A 17,123-nucleotide genomic window follows, 5' to 3' on the forward strand; every position below is an offset into this window, starting at 1 on the left:
AGGTGAACCACGAATGTATGTGCTGATAGAATCGGCTCAGATGGGATCGGACTGTATTATCCTTTTAAAGTAAATATTTCAATCAGCAGAATCGCATCGCATGTATGATGTGCACAACGTTAATTACGTGCGTTTATTAATGAACGTTAACGTTAGCTTGTCAGAAGCTTTCTCAATGATGTCTGTGCAGTGTTTTTTTTTTTTTTTTTACAATTAGTGATGGCAACCCAAGCAACTGTTCCACTGCACTATTTTACACTAAAAACTACACTATTCCATAATGCTCCAGATTGCATCATTCTAAATAGGTATCGGTATCCAGGGCTCTAGACTAACTTGTTGCACTGGTTGCACTGGTGCGCCTAACTTTTTTTCTTAGGTGCACGAGCACAAAAGTTAGGTGTACCCTAATTTTCGACCGCATCGCATTTAACACCACAGTTTTACAGGTTCACTTTTTTTTTTTCGCTGTCCATATAGGCAATATTGACTTGTAAATGATTAACTAACAATCTGGTCAACATGGCCTCCTCTGATGATCTGTTTGCTGCTGCCTGCCGCTGAAAGGCAGTGGGGAGAGGGGGACACTCGGGCAGTGCATTTATTGGGGCACGTAATGTGTTTTATAGATGCATTGTGCTTTTCAGCCTTTCAATTCGAAATGTATTAGAACCAGTCTCAAATACACTATTGCCGGCCATGGTCTTCCCATGCTCTTTACAGTTAATTATAGTATTATAGTCTAATTATAGTACACTATTATAAAAATTATAACAATAATAATAGAGTAAATGTGTGTATGTATGTGTGTCTATCTATTTATATGTGTGTGTATATTTAAAATTATATGTATATATACTGTATATTTGTGTGTGTGTATGGGGCTCTAGAGTGTTAGAGTGTAATCTTAAATGCAGTGCATTATATTATCGGCTTTACTGGATCTTTTACACAGATTCCCAAAATCACTTGCGGTGCACTTACTGCGGTACACTTATTCTAATATTTCACTGTCTTTTAGTTATTTTTATATTTTACTTAACGAAAATATTGTGGTGTTTTTACTTTCGCTATCGCCGCACTTTACCGCTAGCATTAGCCTATTGCTACTAGAGGGTCGGCTCACCACTGTCCGGGATGTTACAGGTCTCTTGCTGTGTGGTGATGGAGGTGTGGGAATAAAAGCACACGACAAGGTAGACTTCACTGTCTAGCTCCAGAAACCGAACTTTAATGCTGGGACTGTCCGGCGAGTCTCATATACAAAACTAAACCAACTGAACGTCGAAACGCACATGTATAAACCTGGTGCTGCATTCTGATTGGCTGAGCTGAATGTCGCTCACATATCGCCGCTACAATATTGTCCCGCCCTTCACTGTCTCTGATTGGTTTAGACCATGATTTGGGCCTGATGTGTGTCTGTTGTACCACAGGGAGACTTTCAGAGTAGCGGAGACTTTTTTCCCCTCGGACGCCTGGTCGCACCGGTGCGACCTCAGATTTTTTTTAGTCGCACCATTGAGAAATTAGGTCGCATGTGCGACCAAATTGGTCGCACTCTAGAGCCCTGGTATCAGTATCGGTGAGTACTAAAATACATGTACTTGTACTCGTACTCGGTTGGGAAAAAATGGTATTGATGCATCCCTAGTTTTGTGTATATTATATTGACTCATGACTTTAGACTCTAGTCTAAAGACTCGTGACTTGACTCGGACTCTAGTCTAAAGACTCGTGACTTGACTCGGACTCTAGCCTAAAGACTCGTGACTTGACTCTGACTCGTATTTTGTGACTTGTGAACATCTCTGTTACAACATCAAGAAGATTCGGCCATTTCTCCCTATGGAAGCCACTCAGATTCTTGTCGAGTCACTTGTCATCTCACGGCTGGACTACTGCAACTCCCTCCTGGCAGGTAATAATAGCTGGATGAGGTCAGGTGACTGTAGATGAGGCCATGATATTAAGGGCTCTTTTTAAAATTGTAGTTGTTGAGTAGTAGTTGTTACGATAGTAAGGATGCCCTTGACTAAATGGTTTAGTGCTAAGTGACAAAAAGTCATTAATTAGTTTATTCAGTCAATTAAAAATGACTTACACAACAGCTTACACTTGATTACAGTTGAAAGCTGATCTACATTTGTGGCATTTAGGCAGACAATTATATATAATAAAAGCTTACAATTAGCCGCTCAGGTGGTGCAGTGGTTTGAATACATTGTATCGAATCTCAGCTCTGCCTTCCGACTGGGCTCGGCAGCTGCCTAAACAACGATTGGCTGTTGTTCATAGGGGTAAAAAAGTCGGACCATAGGTCCTCATAACTGGTGCAACTGTGGCCCCTGATGGCTGACTGATGGCGCCTGCACAGGGCTGAGGAATAATGCTGATGGGGGTGTGGCCCTCCGTACAGAGTGCCCGTTGGTGTATGAACTCGACTCGTGCAGGTGAAAAATGCAGTCTGTACTGACTGTACGTGTATGTCAGTTGAGAGGCGTCCTCAGTCAGCGGTGAAGGGTCGAATCAGTATAGAGGACCCAATCAGGGTAATTGGACACGATTAGATTAGGGGAGAAAATTGTGGGGAAAAAAGTGGGAAAAATAGAAAATAAAAAAAAGGGAAAAAAAAGCTTGCCATTATGACTGAACATGATTTGAGCAATTGAGAGTTAAGGGCCTTGCTCAGGGTCCAACAGTGGCAATTTGGTGGTGGTGAGGCTTGAACTGGCAACTTTCTGATTACTAGTCCTATACCTTAACCACTGAGCTACGACTGCCCTAGCTAAAGAACTTTATAGAGTGAGAGTGATTAAGAGGTGTGTCCCAGTACTTTTGTTTATACAGTGGTAGCTTGAAACTCGACATCAGTTGGTTCTGGAAGTGGCGTAGAGTTTAAAAGGTGTTGTTTCTTTTTTTCTCATAAGAAAAGTCCTGTGGAATTGCATATATTTTAGGCTAATCCTTTTCTACTGAAAATAGTACAAATATAATAGAAAAAAACACTGAAATACAATTGAAAAACTAATAAAAAATGATCAAAAAATACAATAAAACCTGCACTTTACCTTTGTTTCTTTATTGTTTCCTTATGCTTCTTAATCGTGGAGATGCTTGATCTTGGAATACCGTGTTCCTTAGTGAGTTCAGGGTGCATTCACATGAGAAGCAGCAAAATAGCTTTTGCGTTGACAGTGCCATCATTTCCTATAAAGTGTGCCGGTGCACAAAATTTTATGTGCCTTATTGTACTAAAACAACAAGCGAGGAATTTCATTAGTAGAGAGAACTTATGAGCAGTAATAATTAAGAGAGGTTTAGTGTTCCTGTGTCGTTCTTTTAATACATTGTCACATTAAGCTTTTTTTTAACGATAAGCGTTTTAGACTATATTGGAAAAGCTGATTCTCACAATTTCTCAGCACCTCGAGCTATAACACAAGTTTAAAAGTGAAACAGGAGGAAAATCCAGCTAAACAAAAATACATGTGGACGCTTTCAGAGTGAATTTGACGGTTATTCCACACAAATGCAGATTCGTCTCATATTGACTCTTTGATGACGTTTTACAGCATCGCTCAAGCCGAGCGCTGAACACAACGACAGTCACACACACTTCGTATTTAAGGGAAATGTCGAGTTTAAGGGTACAAATTTGTCGACGAAGGGTGTCAAGTTTCAAAGATTTTGAGTTTAGGGGACATCGAGTTACAAGGTACCACTGTATGGTCTATTAAGAAGTTGCTGTTCTGTCCCTCAGTGAACAAAGCTTTGTATATTGGTCTTTTGATAGCGGGGTTACTTTTGGTCAGCCTGGCTGTGCTTTGGGTACAAATGATCTTGTTTTGGCAGACTGTTTTAGAATGTACTGCCTCCTTAGAAAGCTTCAGTTTAGCCACACTGAGAAAAGCGCTCTTTACTAAGAGGAATTATTTGTCATCTGACACATTCATTTGGGTTGATTAAAATAATATTGGTGTAGTTTTATGGCCTGTGATTAAGAAAAGGGTGTTTTCTACCTTTTGCCAGTGAATTGTACTGTACACACCGCGACCTTCATTGGATAAAGAGGTGTGTCTCTCTGTGCTCCCAGAGCATGTGGAGATTGTTTATGTGCCACGCCCATGTCTCTAGGAGCACATGATTGAGGAGCCTTTTGTTTATGTCTATGCCTCCTCATTTTGATTGGTTGATGAAGCCAATGATCCATAGCTGCTCCTTGTTTCAGAGGTAATGCTCAGCATTTAAGGGAGCAGCTGTGGATCCTTCAGGGGAGACTATTTTAGTTTTGTCAGGTTGTCAAGTTTAGCTCTAGTCTAGTCTAGTCTTTGTCCATGCTCCTTGTCCATGCTCTTTGGCCATGCTTTTTGGCCATGCTTTTTGTCCATGCTTTTTGTCCATGCTTTTTGTCCATGCTCCTGCTAAGAAGGCTTGTTTAGTGTTTAGTCTTGCTCATGGTCTTGTGTTAGTCTTGTTCGTGTTTAGCTTTAGCATTGTTACCTTAGGGTTTAGCATAGGTTTCATGTTTAACCTTAGCCTTGTTCATGTATGTTTAGGTTAGCATTAGCATTTATCTTAGCATTTAACTTAGGTCGTGTGTTTGTGTCTTGTCTTGTGTACTATCCTGTCTGGAGTTTTTTTTTTTATCATTAAACTTGGTTAAACAGCATCTCTGCGTGTGTGTCAGCCCCTTTAGTCCTGTTAGCCCATTCGTTACAAGGTGGTAAAACAGACAGTGAATGAATTTTATTGTTTTATTTTCGATGTTTATTCTATTTTTTTTAAAAATTGGATTATGGAAGGACTAAATTCAAATCATAATCTGATTATTCAAACAGTCATATAACCAACATACTTTGATTATGCTAATTCGATTAAGGTCTTATTTGGATTATGAGTAATCCTGATTAAACTAGGATTTAGCTTTTGGAATAAGCTGGGGGGTTTTTGCCTAATAATTGTCATATTCATGTCATATACACTGATCAGCCATAACATTAAAACCACCTTCTTGTTTCTACACTCACTGTCCATTTAATCAGCTCCACTTACCATATAGAAGCACTTTGGAGTAATCTACACTTACTGACTGTAGTCCATCTGTTTCTCTGCATGCTTTTTTAGCCTGCTTTCACCCTGTTCTTCAATTGTCAGGACCCCCACAGAGCAGGAATTATTTGGGTGGTGGTTCATTCTCAGCACTGCAGTGACACTGACATGGTGGTGGTGTGTTAATGTGTGTTGTGCTGGTATGAGTGGATCAGACACAGCAGCGCTGCTGTAGTTTTTAAATACCGTGTCCACTCACTGTCCACTCTGTCAGACACTCCTACCTACAGTGGCTTGCAAAAGTATTCATACCCCTTGAACTTTTCCATATTTTGTCACATTACAACCACAAACATAAATATATTTCACTGGAATTTAATGTGAAAGACCAACACAAAGTGGTATACAATTGTGAAGTGGAAGGAAAATTATACATGATTCAAAACATTTTTTACAAATAAAAAACTGAAAAGTGCGGTGTGCAAAAGTATCCAGCCCCCTTTTCTCTGAGTGCAACCAATTGCATTCAGAAGTTGCCTGATGACTGCTAATGACTAAAAAGAGTCCACCTGTGTGTAATCTAATCTCAGTACAAATACAGCTGCTCCGTGACGGCCTCAGAGGTTGGTTAAGAGAATATTGGGGAGTAAACAGCATTATGAAGTCCAAAGAACACACCAGACAGGTCAGGAATAAGGTTGTGGAGAAGTTTAAAGCAGGCTTAGGCTATAAAAAGATTTCCCAAGCTTTGAACATCTCACGGAGCACTGTTCAATCCATTATCCGGAAATGGAAAGAATATGGCACAACTGTAAACCTACCAAGACAAGGCCGTCCACCTAAACTTACAGGCCGAACAAGGAGAGCACTGATCAGAGATGCAGCCAAGAGGCCCATGGTGACTCTGGACGAAATGCAGAGATCCACAGCTCAGGTGGGGGAATCTGTCCACAGGACAACTATTAGTCGTGCACTGCACAAATGTGGTATTTATGGAAGAGTGGCAAGAAGAAAGCCATTGTTAAAAGAAAACCATAAAAAGTCCCGTTTGCAGTTTGCCAGAAGCCATGTTGGGGACACAGCAAACATGTGGAACAAGGTGCTTTGGTCAGATGAGACCAAAATTGAACTTTTTGGCCTAAATGCAAAACGCTATGTGAGGCGGAGAATTAACACTGCACATCACTCTGAACACACCATCCCCACTGTCAAATATGGTGGTGGCAGCATCATGCTCTGGGGCTGCTTCTCTTCAGCAGGGACAGGGAAGTTGGTCAAAGTTGATGGGAAGATGGATGGAGCCAAATACAGGGCAATCTTGGAAGAACACCTGTTGGAGTCTGCAAAAGACTTGAGACTGGGGCGGAGGTTCACCTTCCTGCAGGACAACGACCCTAAACATAAAGCCAGGGCTACAATGGAATGGTTTAAAACAAAACATATTCATGTGTTAGAATGGCCCAGTCAAAGTCCAGACCTAAACCCAATCGAGAATTTGTGGCAAGATCTGAAAACTGCTGTTCACAAACGCTCTCCATCTAATCTGACTGAGCTTGAGCTGTTTTGCAAAGAAGAATGGGCAAAAATGTCAGTCACTAGATGTGCAAAGCTGGTGGAGACATACCCTAAAAGACTTGCAGCTGTAATTGCAGCAAAAGGTGGTTCCACAAAGTATTGACTCAGGGGGGCTGGATACTTTTGCACACCGCACTTTTCAGTTTTTTATTTGTAAAAAATGTTTTGAATCATGTATAACTTTCGTTCCACTTCACAATTGTATACCACTTTGTGTTGGTCTTTCACATTAAATTCCAGTGAAATAAATGTATGTTTGTGGTTGTAATATGACAAAATATGGAAAAGTTCAAGGGGTATGAATACTTTTGCAAGCCACTGTAGGTGGTCCACCTTGTAGATGTAAATTCGGAGACGATCGCTCATCTATTGCTGCTGTTTGAGTTGGTCATCTTCTAGACCTTTATCAGTGGTCACAGGATGCTGCCCACGGGACGCTGTCGGCTGGATATTTTTGGTTGGTGGACTATTCTCAGTCCAGCAGTGACAGTAAGGTGCTGTGTCTTATCCACTCATACCAGCACAACACACACTAACACACCACCACCATGTCAGTGTCAGTGCAATGCTGAGAATGATCCACCACCTAAATAACACCTGCTCTGTAGTGGTCCTGGGAGAGTCCTGACCATTGAAGAACAGCATGAAAGGGGGCTAACAAAGCATGCAAAGAAACAGATGGACTACAGTCAGTAATTGTAGAACTACAAAGTGCTTCTATATGGTAACTGGAGCTGATAAAATGGACAATGTGTGTAGAAACAAGGAGGTGGTTTTAATGTTTTGGCTGATCGGTGTATACGCGTAATCGTCTTTCTATTTTAAATGACTGATTCCCTAATAATAAACTAAACACTACAGACAGTAAAGAAGTAAACACGGATGAAGAGGTTGACAGTTGTAAAGTAAACGTACAGCTTTTTACACCAAAGGAAATGGTACCAATAACATCCTCCTGTTACAGGATGGCTGCATAGATTTTAATAATAAAATAGTGGACTGTTTGTCATGGATGTGCTCGTATTTACAATGTAGTGTTTACTGAATACACAGAATTCGAACATCCATACCTGTCTGCATGTTAATGCACCAGTATTTGCGTTATACTGGACATTATGTGTACATACACATGCACGTTATGATGTAATAAAGATGCTTGTAAATACGTTTTGTGCTCATCTGTTAGAACAATACTGCTGTTCAAGTCTTGATGTTTATGTTCATCTTACTGCTCTACATTGCTTCCATGTTTACTATGCTACACTGTTTTATTTATATAAAGTATTAAGACATGTTGGTTTGGAACTCTGTGATAGGTTAACTCTGTGATAGGTTTTTGCTTGTTGTTTATTAGTTATGTAATGTTATGTAAAGTGTGAGGTGAAGCCCTGTACCTGCACAAATGGAAATGAAACCAACAGCAGGATGCTTCACCAGGGTAGAACAATACTGACAAAAAGCCACAAACAAAAACAAAAGGGGTTAATGCAAATAAATAGGGTGGCCGATTTAACCGACACGCAGCTCCAATTGAAAGACACAAAACATCCACAGCATGGAAAGGAGAAGGTGTGTAAAACAGTGAAGGCTCAGAATTGAGAACTGGTTGTTACATTATGACAGGCTGCTCTGACTGTATGTGCAGTTCTCTATTTCTCAAAAAAAAAAAAAAGAGGATAGGAAACCCTCAAAACAAGCCAGGGACGGAAACACATGACTGACACTCCAACCAAGCTCTGTGGATTTACAGATGGAGTCCATACAGTAATACAGACATCACATGGTGGTTCCATGATTACACCAAAAAAATTCCCGGACCAGAATGAGCCCGACATTACAGTTCCAGAAAAAAGGCAGGTTTGTGAAAGAGGGACATTCCACTAGCACACCAGCGCCGATATTCTGAACACCTCTGTTCGAATCTCGGCTCTGCCACCGATCGGCTGGGCGGTATCTAGCGGGCACAATTGGCAGTGCCTGCAGCAGACAATAATTGGCCACCGTGTCTGCTGGGTGGGATGACCGGACTAAGTGGGTGGGATGACCGGACTAAGTGGGTGGGGTCCTCAATGCTGTAAGGACCCTGGTTAGCAGATAGAGGCGCCTGTACAGAAAGCCTGTGCGGAAAGAAGGGGTCAGACAGGAGGAGACGTGAGCAGCAATATACCCTCCCTAAATGCAATCAGGGATCCCCAGCAGTGGAAGACAAACTGACTACGCTAAATTGGGAGAAAAAGGAAGAAAATGTATAAATAAATAGGAATAAATAGAAATAAACACCTCCACCTGAAGTAAATTAACACGAACAAATGAGCATGTGACTGTACATTAAAAGAAACCGACATATCAATCATCTGCACCTCTGTGCCCCCTCTGCTGGCCAAACTCTTTCAGCATCAGAGCCATGGTACACGTTAACCATCGATGAGTAACGTCTGGGTATCGCTTAAAAGAAGTTTACAAAATGTGCGTTCCTAGTATACCACACCTTGTGTGAGGAAGTAACAGCTGGATTAATGCCCCTGGGGAGGGGTCCTGCCTACATTTCAAGCCCTGTGTTGTTTTATGTTATTTCCATTTACATAAAAAAACCTGTATTGGCTGATTTAATGTACCATTAACCAACTAATAAATGAATTAAATAAATAATATACAGATTAACCCTTCACTGAAATGCTGGTTAGTTAGCAGCAGCTTGACCACTGATTCCAGACCAACTTATGGCTATTGTCTGATTATTGTCCCTCTGAATGCTACAGCCTACACAGTAAAAACCCTGAATGAGTGTTTTGATGAGTTCACACACACACGAAACACACTTTTCATAATGTTCTATATTTGCAGAATCACTACAGTAAATCAGTAAGATAGTTTCTACTTTAGCTGCACTGGTTCTTCCCTTGAAAATATCCAAAAGCAATGTAGAATACTTTTCTTTTATCTTTTTTGGAATGTGTCACACTAAATTTCTTCTTTTAGTTACTAGATACGAGTCCTCTTACTAGCTTCTGTTCACTGATTACTACTGCTATTCTTTTTTTACAGTAAAACACTGCATCAACAGTTTTAGTGGACTTTTATAAGGTATGCTTTGAAGTAAATTCTTCTCATCTTTTTAGTTGGAAGCAACCATACATGGCTGCTGAATGCATTTTCTGTGCTAAAGAAGAAAGTTAGTCTTTGTTAGATTGGTGCTATTTTTAACCCTTATAGCCTTCAAACAGTTGGGCTCATGTGGGGGTTCCCCTTTTATTTCTCTTTCCCATTTTAATAATGGCGATAGATAGATAGACAGACAGACAGACAGATAGATAGATAGATAGATAGCAGTGTTAATTTCGTTGACGAATGATTTTCGTCATAGTTTTCGTCAACGAACCTTTTTTTCATGACGAAAACGAGACGATGACTAAATAAAAACTACAAAAAAAGATAAAAACTATGACGAAATGAATCGACACTTTCGTCAACGAATAAAAACGAGACGAAAATGTCTGGCAGGGGCGACATCCAATCAGAACTGATTTAGTTTTGTGGAAGGTAGGGACAAGTTAGAAAGAGATCCAATCATAACTACTTTAGCGTATGTGGAGGGGCGGGACAAGCCGGGTAGCCATCCAATCAGTACTAATCTTTTGCAGTACCGCGGCAGAGCCGTAGATAGAGATAGCTCTGTACCGCGGTAAGAGCACACTCGCACAAGTTTGATCTAAACCCGGGAAGACCAGACTAGCCTGTGAACTTTCAGGGAACAACAGGGAGAAAGATGAGAGCCGATATATGGACACATTTCTCATTTGATGTCATGAAAAACAAGATGATGTGTAAACCATTTGGGGCGATCTGGGGTAAAAACACAACAAATCTGAAACATCTGGCACTGCTGGCAGTATAATGGAAACATGTCACTGCTGCTTTAACGGTACCCAGTTTTATAAATTCATTTGTTCATTCATTTTCATTTGTTATGAACAATGCATATATTTTTCAGGCAGAGCAGGCCATTAATATTTTGTTATTGTTATGCTCAATAAGCAAGGTCATGTAAATAAAGATGTTTGAAATAAGTTAAATCTGGTTTTGTGTGTATTGCACATTCAAACATTAATAATATTCCATAACTGGTTAAAAATGTTTCATTTTGTGTAAGTGTATATAATGACTTAAATAATTTAAGGGAAGTGATAAAAAAGCATTTACATTTTACACCCTTTATATTTATTTTAGGGCGGCACGGTGGCTAAGTGGGGTGCGCTGTCGCCTCACAGCAAGAAGGTCCTGGGTTCGAACCCCAGGTGGGGTGGTCCGGGTCCTTTCTGTGTGGAGTTTGCATGTTCTCCCCGTGTCTGCGTGAGTTTCCTCCGGGTGCTCCGGTTTCCTCCCACAGTCCAAAGACGTGCAAGTGAGGTGAATTGAAGATACTTCATTTGTCCATGACTGTGTTCGATATAATCTTGTGTAATGAGTAACTACCGTTCCTGTCATGAATGTAACCAATGTGTAAGAACATGACGTTAAAATCCTACTAAACAAACAAATATGTATTTTAGTCGACTGAATCGACTGTAGATTTAGTCGACTATATTCTTATGATAATTAGTCGACTAAAACTAGACTAAAACTAAAACAATTCAGATGACTAAATTATGACTAAAACTAAATCAAAATTTGCTGTCAAAATTAACACTGATAGATAGATAGATTAGATAGATAGATAGATAGATAGATAGATAGATAGATAGATAGATCGATCGATCGATCGATCGATCGATAGATAGATAGATAGATAGATAGATAGATAGATAGATAGATAGATAGATCGATCGATCGATCGATCGATCGATCGATCGATCGATCGATCGATCGATAGATAGATAGATAGATAGATAGATAGATAGATAGATTTACATAAAAAAATAGATGTATGGATAGCATACAACAATTATAGATATTTCTTATACATTTTTGAATAGTCTCACGGCAGCTGTTGGGAACGACTTCCTGTAGCGTTTAGTCCTGCATATTGGTGGAATCAGCCTATGACTGAAAGTGCTCTGTCGAAACAGTTGTAGCCTAGCAGTTAAGGTATTGCACTAGTAATCAGAAGGTTGCTGGTTCAAGCCCCACCACTGCCAGTTTGCCACTGTTGGGCCCTTGAGTAATGTAAATGTAATGTAAATGAAACACCTCTAGGGCATGAAATAGGGTAGGGGGTGACGAGTGCATATAGCACCATGGTAATTGTATACCTACTAATTTTACATTTTCAGCATTTAGCAGACGCTCTTATCCAGTATGGAGGACGAAAAATGACATAAGTATAAATAAATAAATGCACAAATAAATAATGCAATAAATAAATAAATAAACTAATAAATACATTTTCGTCATGAAAAAGGACATATTTAAATAAAATGGCTTGAATCTATTTCTATATTTCCATACATCAGATTTTATTTGGGCTGTTTCTGTATTTCTACATTTATTTATTTCTACATTTATTTATTTCTGTATTTATACATTTCTGCATTTATTTATTTATTTATTTCTGTATTTCCACATTTCTGCATTTATTTATTTCTGTATTTCTGTGTCTGTATGTTAATAAGGTAGGCGGTCCTATCCTCACGCTACAGCAGGATTGGTTAGCGAGTTGCAATCCTCCTAATTGCCTAATCCTACTAATGCCTTGGCCCTACAGCGACTGTGTTCCAGACAACAAGCAACAAGTTGTCGATGTTCATTCATTTTAAGCAGTCCTGTGTTACTGATGGCGATTTTTTTATGAGTCATTGCAAATGATTTAAGATCATTAGCGAATGATTTTGAGAGCCACGCGCCAAATGACTACCTTCTGTTACGTCTGGATGGTTTAGTTCAGCTCAGTGCTGATATGGATGTGGACAGTGACCTAACTGTGTTAGACAGTCTTTAAGAAGTCGCCCGTCAACTTCACATTCTCTCAGAGACAGAGGAAGCGAACGTTGGACGTTCTACATTTTACCTCCGCATATAATCACAGCGGTCACGCCATCTGCACATTAAAAAAGCTCGCTCATGCTACCTACACTTCATTTTTTACTGCGCGTCTAAACCGTATTATACGGTAATACAGCTGCGAAGATGAAATCATCTCTTTACAGCTTAATATACATTACTACTGAGTTCTGATGCACATAAAGTGTAGCTTTATGTGGAGCTGCTTTTTCTGAGCTGAAGAGTAATTAGACTTGCTGTACTGCAACTATAAAATGGTTTTACCTTGGGCTTTGAATAAGAGATTACATACCACAACACATGCAATATTCATAGTTCCACTGCAGTCTGAATGGTAGTAGCAAGGCCATGCTTTAGGGTGTGTGAAAAGTAATGCAGGTGCGAATGATGCAGACTTGTGTAAACAACACGCATAATGATTGGAAATAGATTCCTGCACTAACTGTTTGTTGCTAACTGCATGAATAATTGAGTGCTACAATTTTTACGTCCTCTTTTTTCTCTTCTGTTTGCAGTACTTTTCATTTTGCACATTTGGTTGTACCTTCCCTTCTATGCGTCTGATGAGCTGGATGTTGGGTCGGCGCTTCCATGCGGTGTGGGAGGACTGACTCCAAATTCACTTTGGATGCGTCATGTAAGTATTACATTCACATCAACACGAATGCCAGGGAGAAATCAAAAGTCCCTTCACACCAGATGCACGTCAGTTGGGTTGCGTCAGGGCTTCTGCAAAAGAGCAAATGAAGGAATCAGATTACTAAGTAAAGCATTATTTTAATGGGTTTTATTAAATCACTCGTCAGTCTCTGGACGTGTCTTAAATATCATTCTATTTTATATTTAATATTCTTTGTTTACACGGAAAACAACAATCTTATTAACATCAAGTTCTGGCAGTAATCTGATTATTCAAATGGTCATGATAATTTGTTTTGATTATCTTAATGAGATTAAGCACCATATTTTGATTAAGGGATTCAAATAAGTACAACCCAAAATCAGAAAAAGTTGGGACAGTATGGAAAATGCAAATAAAATAAAAATGCAGTGTTCCTTACATTTACTTTTAAAAAAAATATATTTTCTTTATGCATTTTATCCCCTTTTTCTCATCTCTGTGCAAGTGCCATCGATCAGCCAGCAGATGAACAACAGGCCAATCGTTGTTCATGTGGCCGCTCAGCTGGCAAGGCAGAGCTGAGATTCGATACGATGTATTCGAGATCCCAGCTCTGGTTCCAGCGTGTGTTTTTACCGCTGTGCCACCTGAGCCCTTACATTTACATTTACTTACATAAATACTCAAATAAATGAACATAATAAATCACAATATTTCATAATGCTATCGTTGCAAAATGAAAGCCAACCGTAAACAGCAGAACCGCCGCGACCCAGATCAATCACACAGCAGCAGAAAATCATAACCACTTATCTGCTTACCTGATCTATATCCGTGTGTTGTTCCATTAGGGATATAATCCACTTTATATAAGACCGTCTTGTATGTTTCCAGAATATATAAAACCATACCCAACTGTTTTATCCACCTAACTAATGAAAACTATATTTATTCTCTCGGCTTTCCCGGTAAGAAGCTTAAATTGGTGATTCGTTCACTAAACTGTCATTTATACAACAACCAATGAAGAAAGAGATTGAAATTCCGCCTAGAATCTGAATTCTGAAGCTCTGATTGGTTCATACATTTGAATCTCTTCACCAAATGAACCGATTCATGGAGTTGTTTATGCACAACATCATAATGAAACGGAGTGAGTTGTTTCTGACTCGTTAACTCAGTGATTCAGTTTGCAGCCCGACTCTAAAGAACAGTTTCGTAAATGCTCAGCGGGCCGGATCAAACAGCCTAAGGGGCCAGTTTAATGTCGAGTTTTTTATTGTTTTCTTTTCTTTTTTTTCTTTTTTTTTTTACTCAGTAACGGATGTTATTTAAAATGTAGCGAATTACACTTTTTAATACAAAACATACTTAAGTAAAAGTAAAATTACAGGTGGTAAAATCTACTTAAAAAAGTACAAGTACACAAAAAAACTACTCGGTTACAGTAACGCGAGTAAATGTAATTCATTACTTTCCACCTCTGGAAATTCTTAGATACCTTAAATTGCTGCCTAATGAGGTGCTGTAATTCTAAGCGATAATCTGACTGAATAACAAGGGAGCATCATATGCGTCCTGTGGTGAACGAACTGAGTTCCTTTCAAATGTAAACAGATTCTCATTGACTTTGAAATTGTGTAATGGTGTACAAGTGTCATTTATTTGCAAATTTGAGTTTTTGTGACAGTTTGGAGGAAGATGTTATCTGGCTAGCGGGTGGTGCCGCCTCAGCCCTTTGCTTTGAATGGCCTGAGGCTAACTAATTTGATGTCTTATTAGAATCCTCTCTACCTAGGCAGCTGCCTAAGTAGGCAGCAAGGCAGCTCACTAGGTTTTCAGACAGACATGTTCTTTTTCTATAAAACAACTTGTTCTTCTGTAATTCCCCACTGACACACACACACACACACACCCCTTATTGTTCTTCATTGACAGGCAGATTTTTACCCTGTAACCCTCTTTTGTTCTTTGTCAATCACCCTGCCTGCTTTTCTCTCTCTCTTGCTACATGGATGTTAGTTATCGCCTTTAGCTATCGCTCACACCCATTAAGTACTCGTATGTTTGCATTTTTGTCTATTTAACTTAAGCTCGGGTAGGATAAGACATATGTGTGACCCTTCTTTCTTATCTCCTGACGCCAGACTAGAGAAACCATGACAGATGACAACGCTTAGAACCAAGCAATCAGCTGTTGTTGGGGGTTCGTCCAGGATCATCCACAGGTGAGTTCAATTTTCATAAATTCTCTGAGCTATTGATGATCCTGGTTATATTATAGCTTGACAGCATTGTACAAAGTCTTGTTGTGTACAGTTAAACCATGGGAGCTGAAATAGGGCCTCACAAAGGAAACTTGTGGATGGGGTTAGATCCCCTACTTTGACTCAAACCAGTCCTGTAATTACCAATTAACCAAGAAAGTTTTAATACGGCCTCACAAAGTATGAATTCTGGATGAGGTCAAATCCTGTATTTTGACATGCAGGGCACCCCCTAATGGGCACAATTGGTAACGCCTGCAGCAGACAAAATTGGGCGTTAAGCAAGTCTGCCAGGTGGGAAAAAGGGCTGAAAGTTTGTGGGGTCTTCTGTACAGAAATGGAGGAATGCGGAGATCAGTGCGTGGCTCTCGCCTCACACTAAATTCCCTGAAAGTATGGGCGAATAAGAAGGGGTCGGTGGGCTGCGCACTTGTCGGTGGGAGCATGAGGCAGGCAAAAATACCCTCCTCGGACACAACGGAAGTCTCCAGCAGCGGAAGACGAACTGACTACGCTAAATTGGGGGAAAAGGGGAGAAAATGCATGAATAAAATAGCCAAAAAAGAAAAAAAAAAGAGTTCTGAAATTATACAGGTACATAATTAATTAAATTATGACTGTTGTACAAGGTTAAAGTGTTTGTTCCCTTTTTGACAAGCAGATATTTTGTTTTTTAAGACATGCTTTTATCATCGTAATGAAGTGCTTTGAAAGGATAGTCATGACTCGTATCCAAACAGCTATTCCAGACACATTGGACCCCCTACAGTTTGCTTATCGTCAAAACAGATCCACTGATGATGCAATCTGCACAGCCATGCACACAGCCCTTTCACACCTGGAAGGCAAGGACACGTATGTAAGAATGCTGTTCATCGACTACAGCTCGGCGTTTAACACAGTCATACCACACAGGCTCACCGAAAAGCTCCACACCCTTGGACTGACACCGACCCTCTGTAACTGGATACTAGATTTTCTATCTGACCGATCTCAGTCAGTCAGGATTGGCACTCGAACATCCAGCACAAAGACCATTAACATTGGGACACCTCAAGGCTGCGTGCTGAGCCCTCTTCTGTACTCGCTCTTCACATATGACTGTGTGGCCTCCTGTAACACCACCAGTATTATTAAGTTTGCTGATGACACCACCGTCATTGGTCTTATTACTGGGGAGGATGAGACGGCGTACAGGAAGGAGGTAGCAGATCTTGTGGACTGGTGTCAGAAAAACAACCTTTCATTAAACATAAACAAGACAAAGGAACTGATTGTGGACCCCAGGAGGAGAGGAGATCAGCATACACCACTGTATATAGGTGGAACAGTGGTGGAGAAGGTGAAAACCTTCAAATTCCTGGGTGTGCACATCAGTGAGGATCTCACCTGGTCCTGCAACACACGCCACATCATCAAGAAGTCACAACAGAGACTGTACTTCCTAAGAAGGCTAAGGAAATTTGGCATGCCAACCAAATTCTCAGCAACTTTTACAGATGCACAGTCGAAAGTGTCCTTACCAGCTCCATCACAGTCTGGTAAGGTAACTGCACTGCAGAGGACAGGAAGGCACTCCAGCGTGTAATAAAAACTGCACAAAGAATTTC

General features: G+C 40.1%; 1 protein-coding gene across 2 annotated transcripts in view; it reads left to right on the top strand.

The window, feature by feature from the left end:
* st6gal2a (ST6 beta-galactosamide alpha-2,6-sialyltranferase 2a) overlaps nt 1–17,123 on the top strand; it is a 113,081-nt gene that overhangs the window by 38,373 nt on the left and 57,585 nt on the right. The window contains exons 1-3 of one of the 2 annotated variants that reach the window (XM_063006504.1): nt 10,969–11,034; nt 13,140–13,261; nt 15,394–15,474. The gene's annotated coding sequence lies outside the window, so the exon portion shown is untranslated. Of the gene's footprint in view, nt 1–10,968; nt 11,035–13,139; nt 13,262–15,393; nt 15,475–17,123 lie in introns of those variants that run through there. The other variant, XM_063006503.1, reaches the window with a different exon arrangement.

This window comes from Trichomycterus rosablanca, chromosome 12, assembly GCF_030014385.1.
Source record: "Trichomycterus rosablanca isolate fTriRos1 chromosome 12, fTriRos1.hap1, whole genome shotgun sequence".
NCBI classification, from domain to species: domain Eukaryota; kingdom Metazoa; phylum Chordata; class Actinopteri; order Siluriformes; family Trichomycteridae; genus Trichomycterus; species Trichomycterus rosablanca.